The 24,017-nt window shown below is 41.3% G+C and overlaps 1 protein-coding gene and 2 long non-coding RNA genes across 7 annotated transcripts in view; 1 reads left to right on the top strand and 2 right to left on the bottom strand.

Moving 5' to 3' along the window:
• The window catches only part of LOC111245982 (uncharacterized), an 88,112-nt gene extending 86,031 nt beyond the window's left edge, over positions 1 to 2,081 (bottom strand). For 3 of the 4 annotated variants that reach the window (XM_086993408.1, XM_086993399.1, XM_022795100.2), the window contains exon 1: positions 800 to 1,596. The gene's annotated coding sequence lies outside the window, so the exon portion shown is untranslated. Of the gene's footprint in view, positions 1 to 799 lie in introns of all 4 variants that reach the window. The other variant, XM_086993430.1, reaches the window with a different exon arrangement.
• A 962-nt stretch (positions 2,082 to 3,043) lies between these two features.
• LOC147758686 (uncharacterized) lies at positions 3,044 to 12,911 on the top strand. The gene is made up of 2 exons (XR_015319371.1): positions 3,044 to 8,593; positions 10,491 to 12,911. It is a non-coding gene; the product is annotated as an uncharacterized LOC147758686 (long non-coding RNA).
• LOC147758685 (uncharacterized) lies at positions 11,330 to 23,879 on the bottom strand. Of its 2 annotated transcripts, none has more exons than XR_015319369.1 (2): positions 23,691 to 23,879; positions 11,330 to 13,818 (listed from the first exon to the last, which is right to left on the bottom strand). It is a non-coding gene; the product is annotated as an uncharacterized LOC147758685 (long non-coding RNA). The 2 variants fall into 2 exon arrangements; XR_015319370.1 differs by having other exon boundaries at positions 23,687 to 23,821.
• Between the last annotated feature and the right edge of the window lie 138 nt (positions 23,880 to 24,017).

Here is a 24,017-nt window from a genome sequence, read left to right as displayed (position 1 = left end):
CATAAGTAAATCAGAATGACAAAAGTTAGGATTTATGCGTGGAGCCGGTCAATGTAATAATTCCCTGAAGTGCCAGCAAAATAGTCTTCTGCGTAAGTAAGAGCACTGAGCGTGAATAAAGAACGATGTTGGGCCTTTGCCCTCAGCAGCGAAGCCCTGTATCGCTCGCGTCTACTCTGACTTTTTCAAATGTCCTATAAAATGGTTGAGTTCGTGAATTGAACACCATTATGCTCTTTTTCGTCCTCAGTTCTTGCGGACTGATCCCCTTCAAAGAAATCTAAATTCGTCTTCACCTAAAACCAACGCGGAAGAGATAAGTGGAGATAGATGAGTACAAAGAGTTTCTCTGTCCGTGTCGAGCCCTAGACTACGCTTGACTGTCCTTTGCTCAAAGGTTTGTTCTTGTCCTGCCAAACGAAACAACTGGCTATAGTGAAACAATATGCTTATCCTTTTTTCTTCTATATATGTAGGATATTTGTGTTAATCAAATTGGAGAAACTGGTAAATGCTGAATGCACTGTATAAGCGTGGTGTCAAAGTTTGTCAGATTTTTCTCTTGTCCAGTTTTGACATCTCGGAGCCTATATTGTGCATACGTTTGGCCGTCAGTAAAGCAGGCCACTTACGCGGTAGAGTTTGTGGGCGAAAAATCTCACAATATACAAGGATAGTATGGCAACGCAGTTCGGTGACATTCAACACTTACAATCACCACATACGCATTTATTTATATACTCCTTAAGGATCTGTCATTCTCGTTTCTAATAATCTTTACGTGTTACGGGTTACTCACCATCCAATGGTTACGCTCTTCGTCTAATCCTTTTGTCAGTTCATTTGCCACCCGCGCTTTGTTATCTCCTTCCTAATTACTTGTGGTTTTTACAACATTGAAGAGATGCGGGACACAACACACAAACGCAGGACAAAATCATAGAAATTTTTATCTACTAAAAGATATTGGCCAAGCAAACGACAGTGACCTACTCAACAAGGAACTAAAAATCAAACTGTGAAACAAGCGATAAAGGGGACGTCAATCTATGAGAGCAATCCCAAAGTGTCTTTTTCGTCGGCTAGAGACAATAGATGAAGTCACTAATTGTTGCAGGCGTGATGTCGGGCAATCCACGTCAAATAGCCCAATGATGACGTTGATCAGTATCCACAAACGTGAACCAACACATTAGTTGAAGATGATGGTTGATGAAGGAGATACTTTTCACAGAGGCCTCTAGCAGGCGTTGAACGTAGCTCAAAAGTAACACTACACGTTCCTAGTTGACGCTTGTTGACAAAATAAACTGATATCGAATCGAATAGTGGTGTAATAACAACACGATAACCCAGACGACTGGAGGCTCATGCGCAGCCGCGTCAAACGTAAATGACGACAACGAGGTCGAATGAACAGCACGTTCTAACTGTTGCTGCTGCTGCTGCTACTATGTTTCCATCGTTGTGATGCTGGCCATAAGCACGTCGAATTAAATAGGACAATTACAACAACGAGAAAACAATGCGAAACTTGTCATAACGTGGTGTCAGCGCTATCACGTGCTCGCTCAGTTATGCTGTCCTTGCCGGCCGATGCCGGCAAGTAGCAGGGTGAGCAGCTTGACGAGCCGCTAGCGGCTTGCGTTGGTCTCCTGCTGCCGCTGCTGGTAGCTGCTGCGGCGGCGGGCAAACAGGCCAAGAGGTAGCGCACACTCAGCCGGTACCGGCTGGACGTGCAGCTTAGTTCACTGCATGCACGCACGCACGCACGCACGCACACACTCACTCACTCACTCACTCACTCACTCACTCATTCACTTACACACAGACACACACACACGCATGCACAGTATTAGTATTGGCATTATGACTGCAACGATCAGCGTTTATCGTAGATTTCGTGGTCGTTGCAGCTGCACTTGTTCGTGTTGCTACCCGGGACAAGTAGTGCTTATGTCGATGTGGACGACTGTGACGGTGAAGTGTTCGTCCTGCTTCGGGCCGTTGCTTCGTTTTGGTCGCTCATGTGCTGCTGCTGTAGCGGCCGCTGTACATGGCTCCGTTGCCGCGCCGAAACGCTGGTCTATTACCATGGATGGCGGAGCCGCCGCAGAGCCCCAAGATGGCGCTGGTGTGCTGCCAGCACTGGCTACTACAGCTAATACCACTAGTGAAAGAAACTACCAAAGAACAAACACAGACCTCCTCCCATCGACAAAAACCCTCAGCTCTGAGCGGGTGAGGAGCAGCGGCAGACAGTGACGGTGGAGGCAGCGAATATGAAAGAAGCACATCGTCTGTAGGCTGCGGTAAGCGGCGGCGGCGGCGGCGGCACCGCCGACGCCACTCAAACACGCACACCAACTGCACACGTTAGAAGCACACCTGGCAGCGGCACAAGTTTACTGTGCCATCGAATACAACACCACAAGCGTTGTCACAAGCGTCCCACGACGCGTGACGAAAGGAGACGTATGAAAGAAATAGCGCCTGACGCGGCTTATTGAGTGAAGGACTTCAGAAGAAGCAGGTACGGACTTCACTCGCGCTTTCCGCTGTTTCCCATGCAGCGAGCAACTCATTGCTAACGAAAAGAAAAGCTACGAAGAGAACTACCGCAAAAGATACGCAAAGATTGAGTGAGGCTTGTGAGCACTGTGTCCTTCCATCTGAGGACTCCAACAAACGACGATTAGTGTGCTTGTATGGCTTCTACCGAGGAAGGAATGGTACGGCTCGAACGCACCTATGTGTCTGTCTGCCTCTCCGTGTATGTTACGCGGCGGTCTTGTTCGGTAGCGGCGCGAGTTACTCATTCGCTTGGCCTCGCAATCGGTTCAGATCGCTTCGGCTGGTCCTACCTACTCACTCCTCACCTCCCGTGCTCAGCGCTCCGCCTGGTATTGAAGGGGGGCTCGCGTTTCGATGTGGGTTCAGCTCAGGGGTCTAGCCTGACCTAACGCAGTAAAGGCACTCAGCTTGCCTGGCTGCGGCTCGCTGGCCGACCGGAACGAGACAATCTGGCCACCTCTAATGCTGTGCTTACTACCTGTGAGACCGGTGAGCAACAAGAGCTGCCGACGAGGACCAACTGGAGTTTTGTTATGCTGCTTGCTGTGCTGTTGATGCTCTCTGCGTACTTTGTCCTCTGGAGTCGAGTCGTCGTCGTTGATGTTGTTGTTGTTGCCGGGATATTGTGATGATGCGAAGGAAAGAGAGCGCGCCACTGTGTTCATGCCATTTTCGCTTCACATTTTGCCCACACAATCGTCTTGGAAAGAATAATTACGTACGGCGAATAACGCTGGCCTCTGTAAGTAGCTAGGTGGCTTGTAACCGCAAGAATGGGTCTTAACAAAAAGTTTATACAGAGTGACAATATGGTACACAACAGTAAATAGTAGAAGCTAACCTATACCACAGTTCTTCGTTGTCCACCCCTGTCGGATGCAGTCAATGTTTCTACGCTACAAAACAGTTCGAAGCCAACAACTGTCAATAGAAACACCATTTACTAAAAGCACAGAGCTGCTGTTGTTCTATTGATCAGGCAACAAGCGGTGACCAAATGTTACTCCAGTAACAGTTTCTGTTGCTGCTGCCGCCGCCGCTACATCATTGAGCTGCTGAGCTTCTGTGTTCTGCGGTCGGGAAAGGACGCCTTTGGCGCGTTCTCTTCTTCTGCTATCGTTACCCGCAACCTTTAGAAATCCGTAGCACTCGTATAGCACGTCAGTTTTATTGCGTTATCTCATTTATTCCTACCTGGTGCTTCGTCAGTCCATCTGTCGAGTCGGCGAGAGTATGTTGTTATGTCGTCTTTCAGCTCTCGCTCCTGTCCCATCGACTCCGGTCGACTCAACCGATCGAGAGTGGTAACGCGGCAAAGCGCCAGCGCTTTGGCCACAGGCGTCTAACCTTTACGGAGGGAGCCCGTGGAACACCCAGGCACACAACGAGCAACAGCAGCAGCAGCAACATCAACACAATCAGCAGCAACTGCGGCCGCGGTTGTATCGTCACGTCAGCATCATCACGGAGGCCCCGGAGGAGAGAACACCACTACCGCCACTCGTTAGGAAAGGGAAGCCCAACAATGGCGCACAGCACAGCACAGCACAGCACAACAGAGCAACGATAACAGCACGATTTTGCTGTTGCTGGCTGCCTTTTCTGGTTGATTAGGTGGCGCTGCGGCGGCAGTGGCGATAGCAAGAGTAGCAGCAGGAGCAACTAATTGCAGTCTTGCCCGTTGGACAAAAAATGAAACTTGTCGTTAGGTCATCTGTGCTGGCTAGCTGTCGTCAATACGCGAATAAGTTAGAGGTATTATGTGGCGGTGACGTGCTATAAACTATATTTATATACAGTGAAAAACAATACCATTGGTCACCGATTATAACCGATCATATTTCGGTAACAAACAAACCATATTAGCGGGTTGGTTACTATGGTTGCGCTTGGATGCGGGGTTGTGCATACGCCGGTTCGGGTCCTCCAGACTCTCACTGTGGCTGTTAGTTTTTGCATTATACGTGTTGGCGAACCATCGATATGGGCAGTAAATAGAGAAAATATAAGCGAAGTTTAATAATGGCGACGGAGCCACATGACACTGACCGCTTGTTTTCGGCAAACTGCCTGTTCTTTGCTGCCCAGGCTGTCTATGCGGGCATAAGGACGAAATAGTATATCTCTAGTCGTGAGAGAACGTCAAGGCAGGACAGCAAAAGGAGTACTTTGAGTGAAAGGAGAAGCTAAAGGGGTTGTGGAGCGGAAACGCCGATCAAAACCGTGGCGCTGACAGCGGCACCCGGCGGCGACATCGGCCGAAGCATCGATACGGAAAACGGGAAAGGGTAGTACAGAGGGCTAGAGCTGCATAGAACGGCCGCTTCGCGCACCCTTCCAACAGTGAGAAACTGTGAGAATCCGGCAGGAAAGATGCTGTGTAGAAGGGCGGGAAAGAGAGACACGATCAAGAAGTAAAGTTGAAACGAGCTTGAGTCAATAAACGAACGATTGAGCAAAACTGCGATGTTACAACAAAGACCATTTACACTGGCTAATATCAGTGGGTATATTTATTTTGCAATGTAACAACCATTTTAACACAAAGAAACTGCGGTACGTTCTTTGCAAATAACGGGAGGTCTAACAAAGTTAACATTGCAAATAGCTCTTTCTAGATAAGATAAACGCACCACTCCAAGCCATCATGGTCGTTACCACCTGATTCTGTGAATTTACAACCAGCTAAGCTGTCACATAAATAGCGCTAATTGAGCGTAATTTTTTTATTTGCTTCTTGACCGATACATAGTCTGGGGTGTGTAACAGTTTTCAGTTCTGGGATCCCGTTGAACATGGTTATTCAATCCGTGAGATGCGCCCGCATGACCCTGTAAGCACGCAGTCTCTACGTGTAAATCATACGTTAGCTACAGACGTTGTCGATAAAGCAACATAATTTGGCTTTGCGCTTTTTAAAAATTGTTTCATTACTTAAAACGAGTGCATCTGAAGACCATCACGGCGAAGCGATCAGACATCTAGAAGCGTCGGTCATCGTTAGCGTGAACACTTTCGTTGGTGTCGCCACGAAAGTCTAGATTTGGCATTTGCGTCATTAAGACGAAATCATGGCTTTTGTGTAGGCCCTGGGATGTATGTGTTTGAGAAATTGATTAGTAGGAATGAAATACTTTCGGGCCTTTTTTAAGTTCCACCATTTCCTTTTTTGCTATGGGGATTAAAAAACAGAAGCAAAGTTTTATGTTGATAGCATTCTATTAAGAGGTAAAAGCAATGTTGATGAGTACCCAAAAATAATTTTAAATCGTTTACACCCTTGTTGCTGTTTTTTTCCCTCTATTATATTATTACACACTGTTATTAAAGGAAGGTAGCTTTCTTCGTAACGAAACTGTATATCGTTCAATAAGCTAAAACTCTCTTATATATTTCAAAACTTTATCGGGCTGAACATACGCATAAATTAGGTTATTTCGCAATTTCTAACCATATCTTAATTCGGGTCCAAATAACCCCAGAAGTGGGCTGACATTAACACCAGCTCAAACAGGTAAACAGAAAGCGTAAGTAATATTTTCACGTGGAGAATAGACAGGGCTCCAGGAAAGTTAAGCTAAGCATGTTTATTGCATAGCAAGTGTGGTACTTCAATCGACTTTGTACATAATAATTTCCACTTCTTCGGCAAGATAAGGTTGAGGTAACTCGAAGTATTATATATTTTGGCTACCTCATTAAATTAGCCCGACATCTTTTTGTGTTTTATTTTGCTGTTTCAACTCATTTCGAAATTGCTATAACAGTTGGTGCTTGTTAGCTGGGCCATCAATGTAGACGCACTATCTTGTACTAACAAGCTCGCATCAATTACAGGCAACAAAACCCAGCTTCGAAGGCTTTTTTATTTCGCTGTTGGCCAAGGTGCAGGAATGGAAAATTATCTCTGGTATATTACAAGAGCAACTTGTGGCAGGGGCTCTATAGCGAACAGGACAGCTAGAAACCTGTTTGCTTATATAGAGATAGAACCTAATATCTGGAAAACGTACATCTCTCGAACTCACCTTTATACAAGAGATGACCGTCAGATAAGTTAATACTGTACGTCTACGGCACCCATTGCCTCAACTTAGATGGTTAACCTTCAAATTGTTCAGGAATGATGTTCCTTCAGAAATTCCATAGAGAAGGGCGGCTGGAGCGAAACACGTCCAAAGTGTTACTTTCTAACTTAACTTGTCAAGCAAGCATCTCAATGATAGAGACTTCGTCATACAAAGCGAGAATGGCATGGGCAGGGCAGCTTCGGTACCTTTTGAACTCGGCAAAAGGCGAATTGGAGAATTTTTGAAATTGTGTGCGCTAATCGGCTGTCCCTTATTTGGTAAGTCTTCATTTTATTAAACACCGCAATACCTTCACTTGTAAGCTAACCACTGCTCTTACAATCAGGTCATGAAAAGTATCATGAATTTGGATATGCCCCAACTGCAAATGCTTAGATCGTCGAAATCTGGGTCGGCTTTTCCGAAGTAATTCTTGTCAGATCAATGCACATGTGAAGTGCCTTTTAGTCGTTCAAATTATTTTCGATATAACACGATAGAATAGAGATTAGCTCTTATCTCAGTATTTTCTCAGATTTCCTGGAAAACCTGCGCACTTCAAGGTTTTCTTGGCCTTCGAGAAGCGAAAAAGTCACCGAAAGTCTGATGTGCTAAATAAAAGGGGTTGAGACAAAATAGACACGTGGCTATCCTGCAAAAACTCAGTATACATGGTTACGGTGAATTGGTGCGTTACTGTAGTAAAAAATCGACGATTTGCTGTTCCAAAATCAAGGCTACTTTGTTGGGTAGCATGAAGCAATCTTTTGAAAACTTCGTAAGGTAATAGCCCTTAGTAACAAACAAGCCTCTCTCTGATAGTCAAGAAAAACGAGAAAAAGTATTTGAACTGGATCTTGCAATTTTCTTGTGTATGAGCTTGTTTTTGAAACGATACCTGAACGATTGTTCTGACGTCATTTTTGTACACTCACATTGGAACAGGTCACCTCTCTTTGAATTCGTTAAGATTAATCTAAGACCGTTATTGACGGCTCTGCGTTAGCCAAAAATTTTGGCCGTACGTCACAATGCCCATTACGAGACTTCTTAGCTCTAAATGATCTTTCCATTATGTTTGACATGATTTGTGTGGGATGTTTAACTTCTCCGCGAAGTTTTCCGAAGTTAACGCGGCGATCCTACAGTAAGAAGAAACTTGGCTTTTTTCTCATACTAATCTGTACTCGCTTTGATAGATTACCGACTATGAGAGTGATCTTCAAAACACTTTTCTGTCGAAAAACCGTCGGTACCATTTTGCACTCCGCATTGATTCATAGCCTGGTCTTCAACAGCCTTCACTTGCGAGCGTTTGATTTAGTTTCGGACCGAGAACATAACACCCAATTTTTGATAGTTTATTTTCATTTTCAATATAAAGTACAGGCTCGAATAGCCCGTCATGTGGTCTGTAAATAGCAGACAGACGGTCGGACAGACGAACAGAATAGTGTAAAGTTATTATCCCGGTTACCGATGGATCTTTACCCTCGGAAGACGGAACGGAGAAGTCGGACGCTCTGTCGGTACTCTTCGCCTTCGTGTTGTCAATAGCTGCTCCTGTGATCCACGATACATTAGTAAATCATTACAGAACGAGAAAGATAAGGTAGGGTTATATAAAGACGAGCATTTTTCAGTGAAGCAAACAACTGTAACGGAGTGTGGAGTCTAACGGAGCTTCCGAAATCGGCGATACGCTCCGGAAACAGAAAAGTCCTAAGAATTACAGAGTGAGTGCAGTAAGCAGTTTTAAAAACGAACACGGCAAAAAGAAGATATAAAAATTGCTTGTAACCAAGGCGCTATGTTACTGCAGCCTCTTGTTTCGAAACTACCAATGCAGAATAGACCAAGATGGAAGATTATGCTTAATAGCCTCGATTGCTTCAAGGCCTTACAGGATGTAAGACGACGTTGCTGCCCAGATACAGAATGACGCAAAGGTATATATTGCTTTTTTTTTTGCCTCACTTCGGTAACAGGGTTCTTAAACCGATACATATTTATTAATGCAGGATAAAAGACTAATATCTGATTATCTCTTGGGACATAGTAACGAATAAATGTTGTGGAGGGACGTAACGTGCCCGGTCCGGCACGCAACGAGTGCATGCAGTTTCTTATTATTGTTGTGTTTTGCAAGAATTAGACACATTTTTTTTAGCGCATCTTACGTTGTAGTTTACGAAATATATTATCAGTTTTTTTCGTTAATTTAATTAACTTTGCCGCTGGCGCGATGTTGTAGCTTTCGACAAATCCTCTAATGTACTTAGTCTACTTAGTCTTCTTCTCGCAAAAACACACACTTATTATTATTACTGTTATTTCTCTAACGCTCAATGTGGAGCAACACATACAAAATATCAGAGAAAAAAAACAATAGCCTTTCCCTGCAAGTACTATTTTCTCGCAAGTCTTAGGCTGATTCATAGGAATAGTATACGTCTAAAAATAGATATTGCCATGATTTTACATTATATGTAAAGTTATGGACGCTAATACTTAACGGCAGTGTCGGACCTCGAAATATTTAGGTATCATGGGCTGTTCGCGTGTTTTACCAAGTTTAAAGGCATACCTTCTAAGATAAAGTTCTCTTCTATTCGTGTCGCGTACTATTAATTTAGTGATAACTTACTTAGAGCCTATTTTTCTTGCTATCACTTTCTTTCATTGCGTACGATGTCTCATCCCTAACTTGAAAAGGTGATCCGGAACGTACCTAGATAGAGTATATTCTAAGGCATTATCTATTCTATACAGATTCTAAACGGATACAATTTTTAGATATTCGCTAGTTCTTATCGAGTTATTATAAAGTGCATAACAGGCAAAGCTTTGCCTATTTACCTAGCCTTATCAACTACAGTTATCTCAAACCGGATAGCTTATACAGAGGCAGCGTCGGATGACGCTGCCTCTGTATAAGCTGCTACAATCTACGAAGATCGATTGTCAAGTCTGCGCCATATTGGCAATAAAAGTAGTAATAAAAAAGCCCACTGTAATAATACGTAGCAAACGAAACTGGCAAGCTTGCCGTAGCCCAAACTAGAACCGTTTAGAACATCAAACACCTAAGTCATAAGTAGAATTTAATAAAAATAACAAGACTAACAACGGCCATTCAATGAACTTTCTAAGTTATTTACGAATATCGCCTGCATGTTTTAGAAATAAAGCTATTTGTATCGTACGTTGTATTGTAACGTACGTTTAAATAACTAACAATTGTAAAATGTGAGAAATCATGCGAGATTTATGTCAATCAGCTTTGAGATACTAAATTTTACTTTTGCCATCTGTTTATTGGCCTGATGCTAAACTCTGCCTAGCTTTTGTCGGATCAGGAACGCTCGTAACGAGAACGTCGATAAGCTAGTTTCTATCCACTTGAATTGCAAGCTAAAAACTAGGTAAATCAGTCTAAATGCGAAAGTTCTGAAGTTACCAATTGGATAGGCAAATTTTGACGTAGACATCAAAAGCCTTTATAAAGCCTCGAATGAAGTTCAGCGGTTTCTCGAGAGAAATGCGTTGTGCGTACATACCAAATAGTCTTATTTTCTGTGACAACTTTAATACTGAACAGCTAATTTTTTTGCCCGAGTCGTTGCTAATAGACTTAGAGATACTATTCTAAGGGACAACAAAGCAACCACTTTTGCAAAGGCCAAACTTAAAGATTAACCCACACGTGCTCAAATAACCATTGTATGTGTAAAAATTGGCTTTAATTGATTTCTTTATAGTTATATTTATTAGGCAGTATATATTTTTTTGAAAGAAGATCGACAATCAAGTTGAAGTGACACTTTCTATGAACGCTGATTCTAGGTTCCCAGATGAGACCTGCGACACACGTATATGACAAGTTTTGAAGAACCGATTTCTCGTGCGCGTTCTAGATCGCAAAAGATATATGTATATATCAACAACCTTCATAGACATTTATTATTATTCGTTTATATAGATATATACATATTAAGCATTTTATCTTAGCACTATCTTAACAGATTGAAAAGCGAGGCTAATACGATAAAATGGTTAACACCCGTCCTTACTGCGAACAAAAGCTAGGCTCTGTGTTCTGGCCCAAGCACACACAACAAGAGGCCCAAGTTAATTTTGACCCCCGCCCGGCAATTTTTTATTCTCATCTGAACTGCGAGCAATGAAAGCCTTTCAACTAGTGTAAATTGACTGAAAAGACTGTAAGTATTGTTTTGTGAAATATGCGCGATATAATCCTGCTCGACTGGCTAACTAACGGACGCCATAGGACTAATAATATGTTAAAAATATTTGTATTGTGAAACTCTGTCTCGTCGATAAGGCTTCATGAATTTTACTTAATACAATGTAAAAACGTGACTACCAAGTGAATACGAAGAGTGTAGATGCACTATCTTCAGAACACCTTGCATGAAGACCCATCCTAGAATTTTCGATCAAGACTATTACGACATCGGAAACAAATAATAAACATACCCAACAACAGATACTAGATGTTAGAAAATTGGGATGGCTTTGAGAAAATTATAATTAGACTTCGTGTTGCAATATGCAGATGAATACTTTAGCTTTATATTCTACCCTCAACGTATCTATCTTTTTATACCATAGGACATTAGCCATTTTAGTACAAATAGTAAGACAGATAGTTTGCTATGCTCGAACGTACCTAAAACAGAAAAAAAAAAATGCAAATACGTTCTTGCTTAAGAAGGTGACCCGTTTGTAGGGAGAAGGGCCAAGGTTTTGTTTATCGATACGATTCGTTTGCGTGACTGACTGACGCAATGTTAAATTCTATGGAACAATTTAAGTTATATGTCATATGAAATTAAACCTCAGGCTTTCAAACGGCACGAATCACTCTACACTGACTCCTTCCCCGAGTCATAAGCACTTTGCACAGTAACTTTGTACTTTGTAGCCTGTAACTTAGCCAATCTTACCATACGCGTGCCGCGTGTCTTCGCGAGGCATAAAAATAATTCAGTGAGCATCGTTTGCTCGTATTAATAGTAATAGCAGTCCATAAATATAAGTTGACTTAGTTCGTAGTTTCTGAACTTGGTATTTCATATTGATTAAACAACTACATCCTTTAACTAAGTTCGAGGTAAATAACGAAATCTTTTGAGGTGCTTTCGATGTCATCGGCACCCGGTGCTCCCCGGAGGCCTCTCTGCTAAGTACCACCCAGGCCCGATGTTGCTTAGCTTCAGTAGTACGACGAGAATTTGCATATCCAACCTAGTATGGTGAACAGCGGCTATCCGGTGATTTAAACCTAAAATTTAGAAAAATATTAAGGCGTATTCTCCGTTTTAGGAACCGAACTCACTCGACGGTACTTAGCGTAGGTGATTAAACGAGAACCAGGTGGCCATTCAATGGCTTAAACCTGAAAGACCCCAGGACCATAATGTACCGAGTTAGAGTCATGTTTTTTTAAATGATTTACACATCAAAATAAATCAGTTCCACTGGGTGTTATCACAAAGAGGAAGATCGAAACAATAATGTTAAAAAACATGTCAAAAACGTTTGTGCAGTGTAGTCTCTACTGAAGTTTTTAACAGCTTGCGTACACCGGTCCTCAATCTTACCAGATTGAAGGGCTTTTTCAGAAGCTCTACAGAACTAACGTATAGATTTCCTTCTAGGCATTTTAAGCTACCTGTCTATTAAAGAATAAAAACAGTTACCAAACATTATAAGAACAGTGCGTCCCTTTTGTTTGTACAGAATTTGCAAATATTTGTATAGATTATATCTATAGAAATATGGAGGAACTTTTAAAAATCATAGAACTTAAGCAGTATAACAGCTTGCAATTAACATAAGACGTACTCAAAAAATATAATCAAACATTAGTTAATTGTAATGCTAGTTCTTGTTCAATTTTATCCTATTGCAAAGTATTGCAACATGCTTCAACAGGTATTAGCAAACTGACTTTACCGCTAAAAAATAACGCCTTAACTTCACTTGTTCTGTATTCAATTCCTCCTTCTACCTTCTAATGTTCGAACGTTTTCCATGTCCTTTCACATGAAAATTTGGGTGACGAGAGCTTACTATAGGACAGCTACAATGATAAAAAAAAAAGTAGAAGATGGAAGGCACAGGAGACGGATTAAGGGACCCTAGCATCAACTCTGATAATATTGTCAAGTCAAACTAATATAAATTTTATTTGTGTTATAATGCCTAATAAATGAAATATAAATTTCATTTTTAGATTTAGTTGAGATTAGTTTTCATTGTTGTAACAATCAAATCGACTATGGTAGTGTACATTTTAGTAAATTCTATAGGGCCACATAAAAAAACATCATAAACGCAGTGTTGAAATAGGTTTTTCTCAATCTTGTACATAAAAAAGCAGATTTAGGACGGAACGACAAGTTAGCATACTAGTAATTCTATTTTTCCCTGAATCGCTGATCGAATTAGGTTACATCTCTTTTATCTTACAACATAAGAGAGAGATATTTTCGGTTTTTCTCTTACCATAATCATTAGGGTTCTCGCCAGGGGAATAGAAATTTTCAAACGGGAAGAGCTACTGTGCTATCCTGGTGTGCACTGGCCATCGCGAGCTTTTTCCTAAGATTTAGAGTTTCTACCTAATTGATTCAAACGTAGGCCTGAAATCAGGACCTAAGCAAGTTCTTGTTCTGAAATAAAACACCGCTATACATATTTTAGGTATCACCTATTTTGCATCCATTGAATTAGCAGTAGTACAATGTCCAATAAGCCATCAGAATGAAACGTAAAGGAAAAATATATGAAAATTATTCGTTTATATGAATATAGCGTCGTTTCGTAAACGTCTTTGCTTGAGGAGAATGCCTATTCGATGGTTACTGATGGCTAGTTCCTACGAATAAAGCGTTTATTTGAGTAGATCAAACTTTTCGTTTACTATGACCTGTTTAAAAGAAACGTTTGTTACGATCGCGTGCAGCTTCTTTTCAGACGGTGGAGTTTGAAGCCGAGCAGAAAGTAATCTCCCCATATCTTTCCGTCTGAGGCAAAAAAATTCACCGAGCCTTGTATCTCATAAGAAAGAGCAGACGCAATGTCTTCGATCGACTTTTTCGTTCCCCCACGCTTAGCTGGCAGCTGCTGCGCGAATTTCCTCCTTCTGCAACAGATTCAAAGTTTGGCCAGCGCTTAAGACAGGAATCAAATTTTGGCGCCAAACCAAGTCAGTTTATGATTTGATAAAGCGATTGTGACATTCAGTTGTTTTTTCTTTCTATCCAAATGTTTTTGCTAAGCCTAAATATACGATTGTTAGTGCCTTTGGGATTTTATTAGTTTGAGTTTGTCCTCTACGAGGCTTATCGTTTAGATTCCTGGTTTATTATGGATAGCCGTCATTGGCCGCAGTAGACCTGATTTTCTAGATTAAATGCAAAAGCAAGGTCACGAAACTTGTGGCTAACTTGTGTTCTCAGGATGGAGTAGGCGGTAGCGCGAAGACTTGAAACCAGAACGTGTTCGATTCTAATCTGATTGTATATGCAAGTTGATGTGGTTTGTACTTGCAAGTTTATCAATAAAGTAAGTTATCATTGTAGAGCGGCTTTTCAAGCATTCCTTTTTATAGTTTGGAAGGTATCAGTCACGGAAGCTCTATAGCGCTTCTCTCCAGCCCATTTTCTGTTTTTTAATCCGGTATACTGAGCCAGTAACTTTACTGAAGAAGGCGCAAATGAAAACCGACCTTATGAATATTCTATGAAACAACCCGTATACAGTAATAAAGTCATTTTTGTTATAGCCGGCTCCTTAGAATACATGTTTAATCATTTGACTTGCCGATAACCACTTTCACCAGCAGTTACCTGTATACGAAGGTGCGCGCGATCGGTTTAGCCTAAACAATATCGGTTCATGCACTGACAAGCTTCAAAGAAGCGAAATTTTTTTTCAAGACCCAAATTTCAGCCCGCATAGAAGGGCCTATATAAACCTAGTTTGCACTCCGTCGATCCCAGTCCACTGAATCCGTTCTCACTACCACGATCAAATTTCAGAAGCCGAACGTGGTAACGCTGACGGCGGCATCTTCCTCGACGTTTTCTAGGCCTTTGATAAGCTGCAACATTGTACACTGGTAACAATATTTGCCCATCTGGGAGTAGACAATGATTCCTGCAAATGATCTTTATTTTATTTATGCAACAATGCCAGGCAAAGACAAGTAGAGAACGTCCTACCCACATTATCCTGATATAATATAGGACTTTTTTTTGTTTAACACGGCATCTTTTCTCATTATAAGGAAGTCTTGTATGAAGACGATCCGATTCAGCGACTATTTTAAGCCAATGACATTACAAATGCGGAGCCAGTCTCTAAAATTCATGGCTTAAAGCATATTAGTAAAGCATTTCTTCGTTCCAGCTAAGGCTTAACTTATATATAATTCTAAGTGTTATCTTTTCGTCAGCTCAGCCAAATGTCCACATGTCGATAATGGCTAATGAATAATTTACCGCTAGATTTTTACTCGTAAGTGGTTGTTATGAGTCATCTATTATGGAGAGACATGAAACGGTCAAAGCTGGTGGCTCAAATTAGATCTAAGGCAAAAACGGCGCTGTCCCGTCGTTAAAATGTGTTTCAAGTTATTTTCATGTGTGCCTATTACAGTTTCATTAGCCTTTGGTGAATCACTGTGGTAAAATCGGACGTGCGGGTTGCGAGCAAATCATTGAGAAATGCCAGGGTATTTCGGTTCAAGCCGTGCTTGGCCTTCGCCGTTCATGCTCAATTTCGAAAACATAACAATATCTAACCCAATAGCATTTTTAGTACTCACAGCCTGCCCATGTAAAAATAATTACCCACGACTTTAAGTAGCTCTTTGGAAAGCTACCGGAAGCTCTTTTATTAATCAAGACAAGAGATTTAGATACGTTTAAAGGTAAAACTGTATTTACCCATAATGGACCTAAGGGAACAGCTGCCACAGCATAGCATAAGCTACCGTTGTCAATTAGAAATTTAAACAATTTCACTAAATTAAAAACTAGGCCAAAGGCTGCTCCTTGAGGCTGTAATCTTAACTGACATATTAAAGGCATTTAGATGAAGAAGAAAAAGCTTGATGAATGTCGTTTATGCGCCCTTGCATTTTGTGCCGGACAAAGCCTGTGCTTCAATCAAATAGCCGCGGCTTAGGTGCGATAGGCTTACCAGGCACACGGCCAACGCCTTGGTTTACAAACTAGATTTATCGAATGTAACCTGTGTGCGGTAAAGTAAAATGTGTCTTGCAGAAACGCGGAGCTTGTTGTGCGCAACGAGCAATCGATTCGGTGGGCATCTACCGCTTCGGCTAGCCCATAACGGCACCGTTTCGAGACGATTCAAGTGGTTATTCCTGAAAATTTTGCTCTAGCTGGTAATAAAATGCTTTATTCTTTTTTGTGCATCTAAACGGTTGTAAAGTATTCGATTCACAACTTCTGAAACAGTGGATAACTGGGAGAATGCTTCAGATAAATCAGAATTTAGCGGTGAAGTAAACCTACGATAATTGCTAGATCATTCTTCAGTGTTTCTAGTTAGGACACGATTAGATTGCTTAAAAATACAATTACCTTCAAGTAACTTACGAACAACATAAAGCTGGCATAATTTCGATTTTTGACCACAAATCCATGGAATGGATCGTGTAATGTCGAGAAAATTTATTCTAAGGACTTGTAGCAAAATTCCAGGGTTCTAGAGGCACCGTGTCAGTTTTTCGAGATATTTCCTCTTTTACTAGTCTTCACGAAGAATGAGTAATTGCGGTGCTTATAAAAATATTTAGCGACGAGTTAATGGCAGTTTTAGGACATAATTTGAAAAAAAACATAATATTTAAGTTACCTATATGTAGGATTGCTTGCCACTGTAGTTTTCCACTCCGCGAAGACGAATCATGTAATCGTTTAATTTGTTTTTGTTAGTTATCTCACGGACAGTTAAATTGCCCCGTTGAACTTTAATTGGAAACTGAACAGCCCCCAGAGATTTTTTATCATGTTAGGGGCAGGTTCTCGTGATGGGTAGTTCGAAATGGCTTTCCCACAACTATTTGACTGGTGTAAGCTAGCGCGATGTGACGCTGAAAGACACGAAAGTAACGAATCTTGGTCACAAGTTACAGGAACTGTTTTCATTTGATAGGATCGACCTGTACCTGGTATTTTTTTATAAAGAATCGACATTTCTTAAAAATAACTCGAGCTTTTTATGGAGCTCGCATTCAATTCACTAAAACCTGAGATGCGACACATTGAGTGATTGTCAGTTGAACGTTGTATGTTTGGCCATCTGCTAGTTTAGGCGGTATTCGTCTTACAAAAGTGAAGCTGTTTTATGCTTCTAGCTTAAAGGAATAAGGGAAGTGACTTTTTTTGTGAAGTGCCAGGCGCGTTAGGAAATTTAGATACAGAAATCTTTATATTCAGTATTTTTCGATAAAGATTTTTTTAGAGAAAAATGTTTGTCCCGAAACTAGTTGTTTTGTTTAGCATTGTTCAAAATAGTACTATATTTCACATCGTATATCTTGCCGCTCGCTGTACAAAACCGTTGTTTGTACAATGCGGATGGCCAAGAGATCATAGATGGAGGAAGACCACTCGTGAGCACAATATGATCGTTTCGAACACTTCACCGTCCTATACAAGTTGAAGTATATATAGTACAATAATCGTCTCTTATTAATTAGCATTCTCAAGTTGAGCAAATCAGTTTTTGGTCAAACACGAGTTGGGCAAAGGCCGCCCCGTGTGACAAGACAGGACGTTATATATATGAGGAGTGATATAATAAGTGAGTTCGAAAATAGATAATCCATTTATAAAATGTTCGTTGTCTATTTCATTGTAATGATTATCAAGTAGATTTAAAAAATTAGCGTAGATGGTATGTAGTAGGCGCTTGAAGTAATGGCCCGTTTCAAACGACCTCCCGTAGGGATCCTTTTTGGTCGGATTATGTGACCAACTTGTGATCAAAAAGTCTTGCTTTTGATCTCTAACTTAACCATCCTATCCAGCTACGCGACTGTAGAGTATTCCACAATATTGATTCGATTTTATGAAGTTACTTTCCATTTGCTGTATAGCAAGTGCTACCAACATGCAGATAGCAATAGAGGAAGATATCTCTAGACACACGACACGCTTTCTAAACATAAGTGAATGCAGAAAACTGTTATACTTTAGTTGGTAACAGTCTTAATCGAGCTCCTAGTGAGACAAATGAGAAATTCAAAGAATGAAGCCATTTTCACAGAACCCCTAAAAAAATGCTGTTGAAGCCTGCAACATTGGTTCTGGAAGACGCGTGTCTTAATTAATTAATTAATTAATTGAACGCAGCTACGGATTACCGCCATCGCATGACAACAATTTTTGATTCACCTAAAGACCAAGTACATCGTAAAGATGTAATTATGAGTGTATTGTCTTTCTTAAGAAGAATATTATCGGATTCTTTTGATCTTACAACTTGCGCGTAAGTGATACCGTCCAAGTTCTACATTTGAACAAATGGAACACCTTTACGTTATTATTTTCTATGCTCACCTTTTTTTTTTTACAAAAAGCTTTTTTCATAGCATCTTCACCGACAAACAGTGTACTTCAGAAACTTCATTATAAAACAGAAGTCTCTTAATTTGTGACAAAAAAGGCTGGGCTAGACCGTATTTTGGTACAAGTCACGTAGGTTTTTTTGCTACTGACGTTTGTTGTAAGCAGACAGACCGTTATTCTACTTCCCTCCATTGACGTCCACTATACTATACGTGAAATTTTGTTAAAAAAAAAGGGTATTTACGTTTACTTCCTTTTTTGTTTTTGCTATCGTTGTTCCTAGCAGCACATTTCAATAGTAAACTGTGTCAGGAAGCATGGCGTAACGGGTAGTCTTTCTCGTATAACGAAGCAAGCAGGTCTTGATTGACGAAGGCCTTACGAGCCGCCAACCTACTTCCCAGGACTAGCTTTACTTAGATAGATAGGCAGGCTTAGTATAACCATCGTGGATAATATTCTGAACTGCGATATACTGTGGCTGGTGTCATCGGAAGTTGTTAGTATGGCCTGCGTACCGTATTGCCACAGGATCGGCAGAGATACGCTCACAACCTGGTGATGCCTGTAAGCGATGACTCGCCAGTGACTTGAAATAGGGTTCGACGCTAGCGGATGCCCATTAGCAATGCTTAAAAAAATTCGGTGAGCTGGTAGCAAATAGGCAGCACATTCCAAAATAACTACTAACCCAGAGAACAGCTGTGTGATCTCCATTGACGGTGCTCATACGAATAATAATAATAACTTCCTACGTAGAATTAACGGCCACTGTTTACATGCGATCGTCTTGATAAAAAAAATCCTTACCTAGAGTTGCAGTCGTTCTTATTTGCTTTTTGCACGCGATATTCCAGAGAATCTGATGTGACGTAGTACAAAATTGAGTTAAAGTTTCCTGCCGCTTTTCGTTTAGGGGAAGAGCTATTCGCCAAAGTTATGGAAACTTACCGCTGAACGTGTCGGTTACCAAATGCACCCATTTTAAACGTTACAATTTTTTGGACTAAATGACAGCTACTTCCTCCCTCTTTTTTCACCTCTTAGAAATGACGATTATTGAATCATATAGCTAGTCTAATAAAGTGTGAATAGGCATACAGGTTCATCACACAGGTGAGTGTTATGATTCTGTAAACATCGAAGTTTCTTCATTTAAGTTCGTAACTACTGTTACCTTTATAGGATTGCTAAACATGCCTACTCCTCGATATATCCAGTCATCATTTCGTAACAGAATAGCACTTGGTTGTGACCTGTATGTACTTTAGCTTTTACAAAATTACCATATGCATTTTTAGTTTGCTACTCATGATACGTCCCGGAAAAGGGCACCTTAATACTACATGATCTATATATGTAGGTCATTACCTTTTGCAACGCTAAAGGTAATGCCCTACGTACGTGGCTTTTCATAGAGGACCGTACAATCGTATTATTTGTTCAATATTGTGTAGTGGATGGAAGGGGGAGAAAATGCACGATTAAAACTGCATCGAATTTACGTTTCGATCCAAAAAATATAGGCTCATAACTAGGCGAAGTGTAGGCCGACAATTGAAATAATATCGGTTTTCCGGTATCAAAGAGTTTTCAGTTCAGGTTTTTCAAAAGGACACCTATGTACGTCAGGACCTTGTCGGCAGATTTCTTGGGATTATTGAAAGCATAGAATGAACTGATAAAACTTAAACTCTTAACCAGGCAAAACTTTTACTAATATGCCATTTCCTCGCCTCTATTTCAGTCTAAAAGCAGTAAACAGGAACATCCTACGAGATGTAGCTGAACCGAGACTCAATGCATAGTCCCATTTTTTCTTTTTAACCATGTCCATTTTTTAAGATCTCTAAGAAAATCCTATTCTCTGTGTTTTTTTTTCCAGCTTCAACAACCCCATAATCTTTTACATATTGCTTGTAGAAATGATAAAGAAAATACCAACGCAATTGATTGGACGTGGACTCACCAACCTAAACTAACGTGAAATTAACTTTAATAGTATGAGCTTGACGTGGCGGACTGAACAAACATGTCAGGGGGTCAAATTGTCATTGCGTCTGTTTCAACGATGTAGGTTAATTAAACGAAGACAAATTAATCTTAAAACGCCTCAGCAGAAGTGAATTCCACTGTTTATCCACTTCGTATGAGCTTTGTATAATCTTTATTATGCCCATTTTTCAGACATAGCTTTAGTTTGATGGACATCGTGTTGTTGAAGACGACTCTGTTGAACGTCTTCTTCACCAATCGATCTGATATACTTGTCCGGTAATAAAGCGGTGATTTCTCTACTATAATCGATCCCAACAATAAGCCTATTATGCGTTCGCTTGTCTCACAAGGGAAACAGCGTTTTGTCTGTTTTACCATTACAATTGTAGCTGCCTGAAAACTCAACACTCCTTTCAGATTCGGCCATCTAAAGTCTCTTTCTGTATCACAAGGCAAATACCCACCCGAACCTAATTTTGAAGGAACTTTACTTCTAACGAATACAGTATATTTAATGAATTCGATCATAAGCTGTGGAGCGTATTCTGTATGCAGACATATACAGACATATGTTCTGTTCCTTGAAGAAAAACATGGATTCAGTAGTTTTGTCTGTCTATATTCATTCATCAGCCTGTCTATGGCATATGTGTGTGCGCATGTCTTTGCCTGTTACGCTTTTATTTTGCGTTGTTCGGTATTGATTCATTTTAAAGACTATTGAACATACATATAGCAAAGAATATATTGGTTCTCTCTATTACACGCACGTACTAGTGGGAAGCCCTAGTGACAGTGGCGCACCGGTTCTGATCCTAATACCAACAACAGAAGCAGCAGCGAAATCGGTGATCCTCCACGTCGCGCCTCAACAACAACAGGCGACAAGCAGTAATGAGAGCTGTTAGAAGGAGAGCAGACTTGTGCGAGCATACAGGCCCAACATGATTGGCTACGTGGAACACAGCGTCATTATTCTTCAGCCCAAATTCGTCATTACGCTCTTAAGTAATGATCTCCAAGTTTTCCCCCCGAATATTTTTAATCGATACGCAGATACCCCAACGAGAGCGAGATAGATTACTAGAAATCATACGAACAAATGCAAATCTAATATGTAGCTAAGTAGTTGTATAAGGAGAAGCAATTCTGTAGATATGTATCCGGCCTGGGTCGACAGTAACGTTTAAATTGGCTCTTGGCAATAATGCTAACTGCAGCGTTGTTACAGGCGTAACTGTGAAGTAAGATTTTCGCCGCGCCCCCTTTTAAAACCACAGAACACAACGTACGTGGGAAAACACGAAGACATTGTTTATTTTCTCTCTCTCTCTCTTTCTCGCTTCGCTCTCTCCTCTTGCGTGCGTTGGAAATCGCAAGCAGGAATTGAGTCGTCAGACCGCCAAACTACACTGCACTAGTTAGAACCTAAACGAACGAGAGAAGTTGTCAAAGGGCTCCGTTTCACTGAAACTGATACAGGGGTTAACTAACTGAAGTCAAACCAGAGAACTGAAATGCATTGGAAAACATTGAGAATTGTTCTTATAAGGCTGTCCATATCACAAGTACATAGGTCCAACACACCACCTTCAGGCCCTTAATTCAATCGACTGTAAATTAAAAAAATCGATCAACGCAGTCATATCAGACCGGCAGAAGTAGGGCCACCTTAAAAATATCAGTTAATCGCATATCAAGAGAAAATCCTTTATAAATACGAATTTTTTGTTTAGGAAGACTGTAGCCTTATTACTACAAGTCCATCGAAAGTGAAACGTTGTATTCAGCTAATGTTAGGTCTTTGAAGTTGTTACATCATAAAGTTAGCCTAATAAAAATTTGGGAATATTGAAGAAAACAAAGAAAGACTTTTTAAGCAGTTTTTAATGAGCTACTTAGACGTCAAACGGAGTATCTATATAAATTCTCTCGCAAGGCAGGCAGATTATATCCCGTTTTGTTTGTACTATTCGTCATTCTTCCATAGAATATTCAATCGTAGTGCAACGATAGTAGTACTGGAATGTGCGCGAAGATCACATCACGAAAATCACATTTAGTTAAATATTGGAGTACACTTTTGGAGATTTCATAGAAAGTTATGTTACTTGCCTGTACCTATCGTTCGGTCGTACCACTAGAGGGCGTTCGGTCGTACCACTAGAGGGCGTTCTGTACGTATGCGATCGAATAATTAAAATCATTTGGACGGAAAAGCGCTCTTTCTCTAATAACCCTACAAACATGCATGATTTTCCGTATGTTCCCTGACAGCACAAGTAGAAACGTATATGAAATGTGGACTTTGTCTCAAAATCATGTTAATATTCTAGATTCACTTCAAGCCCATGTGTCTGTCCATTCGTCCGTTTATTTCTAAATGATGAACAAATTGCATGTACAGCAACCGACCGTTGCAGATTTCCTTCCTCTTTTTTTATTTTTCCCGTTTGAAGTGTTGCCCCTTCACTGGCGACCGCAGGGGCTCCTCCTAGACGAGATTCGTTTCACCAACTAACAAGTGTTCCTAGTATCATTTGTTCATCCCGTTCGTTTGCTACTGCTCTATTGCAGAGTGTCAACAATACCTTCTATCTATATATCTCTCATTCTATGAGTCCCCAGTCGATGAGTGGCTCTACGTCTTGCGTATCGTAGCGTTAGCGCAACAAGACGACGTTGATAGGTGGAAGGGTAATGAAATATCTGTCTGGATGCAGGCAGTATGCAAGGCTGTCTAACTGGCCACCTGCCACTCGCAATTTTTAGCAGCGGCAGTCGGCGACGACTCGTCTGTCCGCCAATTCGCGATATCGAAACATCGCGCACAATTGACTTGATAAGGAGTCGTCAGACGTTGCAGAGCAGAATGGGACAAGGCGACCCAAGCCTGACTGGGCACGACCGGGTCGTGTCTGATCGTCAGAATCAATTTGAAAACAAGAACGCCGACTATCGGCTGACTACAAGTGAATGATCACTGATGAGCTGAGAGAGCAAAGTAAACCGATCCGTCTATCGAGGTACACGAAGTACTACTACACCAAGGCATCGTCTGCATACTGCATCTTAACGTACTTTTACACTGCTGCTCTATTCTTTGATAGTTTACCTACGCGTATGCTGGTCACCTACTTTGCTGCCGGTTCTTGAGTAGTTCTGCTCTAGAAAACTGTACAGCTAATTGTGTCTGCTGCTCACGTTAACGCTATCGTTCTCGCTCTCACCTTTTTTTCTCGCCCATTTTCGTGCACGGCGCCGCTCGCTAGCACTATTTAGCAAGCAGGTCGGCGGCTCCCAGATCTCTGCATGGCGCGCCAAAATACGGCATGGGACAGCAGCAACGGCCGCTATCTGTATTATTATTATAGATAGATAGATAGAAAAGTAATAGCTATACTGCACCTACTGGCTGCTGTAAGTTAACTGAATCATCCAGTGGCCGGTTGGTTGATTCGTTGGTCAGGCTAGCACCAGCAACAACTGCACTGGCCTGTTGTTGGTCAAGCCGACTATCGTTGACGCTCTGCAATCTATAGGCGGCCATTGTCGGTGAACGGCGGTAGGCAGTAAGAGAGGGACATTTAAACAGTCGGCTGTCGTTAAAGGCCTTCGCCGACAGCGATGCATCCATTCGGAGCGCAGCAGCAGCAGCAGCAGCGGTAGTAGTAGTAGTAGTAGCAGCAGCAGCAGCAGCAGCAGCAGCAGCAGCAGCAGCAGCAGCAGCAGCAGGGCC

Source organism: Varroa destructor, unplaced genomic scaffold (genome assembly GCF_002443255.2).
Source record: "Varroa destructor unplaced genomic scaffold, Vdes_3.0 BEIS01000001.1, whole genome shotgun sequence".
NCBI classification, from domain to species: domain Eukaryota; kingdom Metazoa; phylum Arthropoda; class Arachnida; order Mesostigmata; family Varroidae; genus Varroa; species Varroa destructor.
Note: the sequence above shows the minus strand (reverse complement) of the source record. Positions and strands in the feature narration are given on the sequence as shown.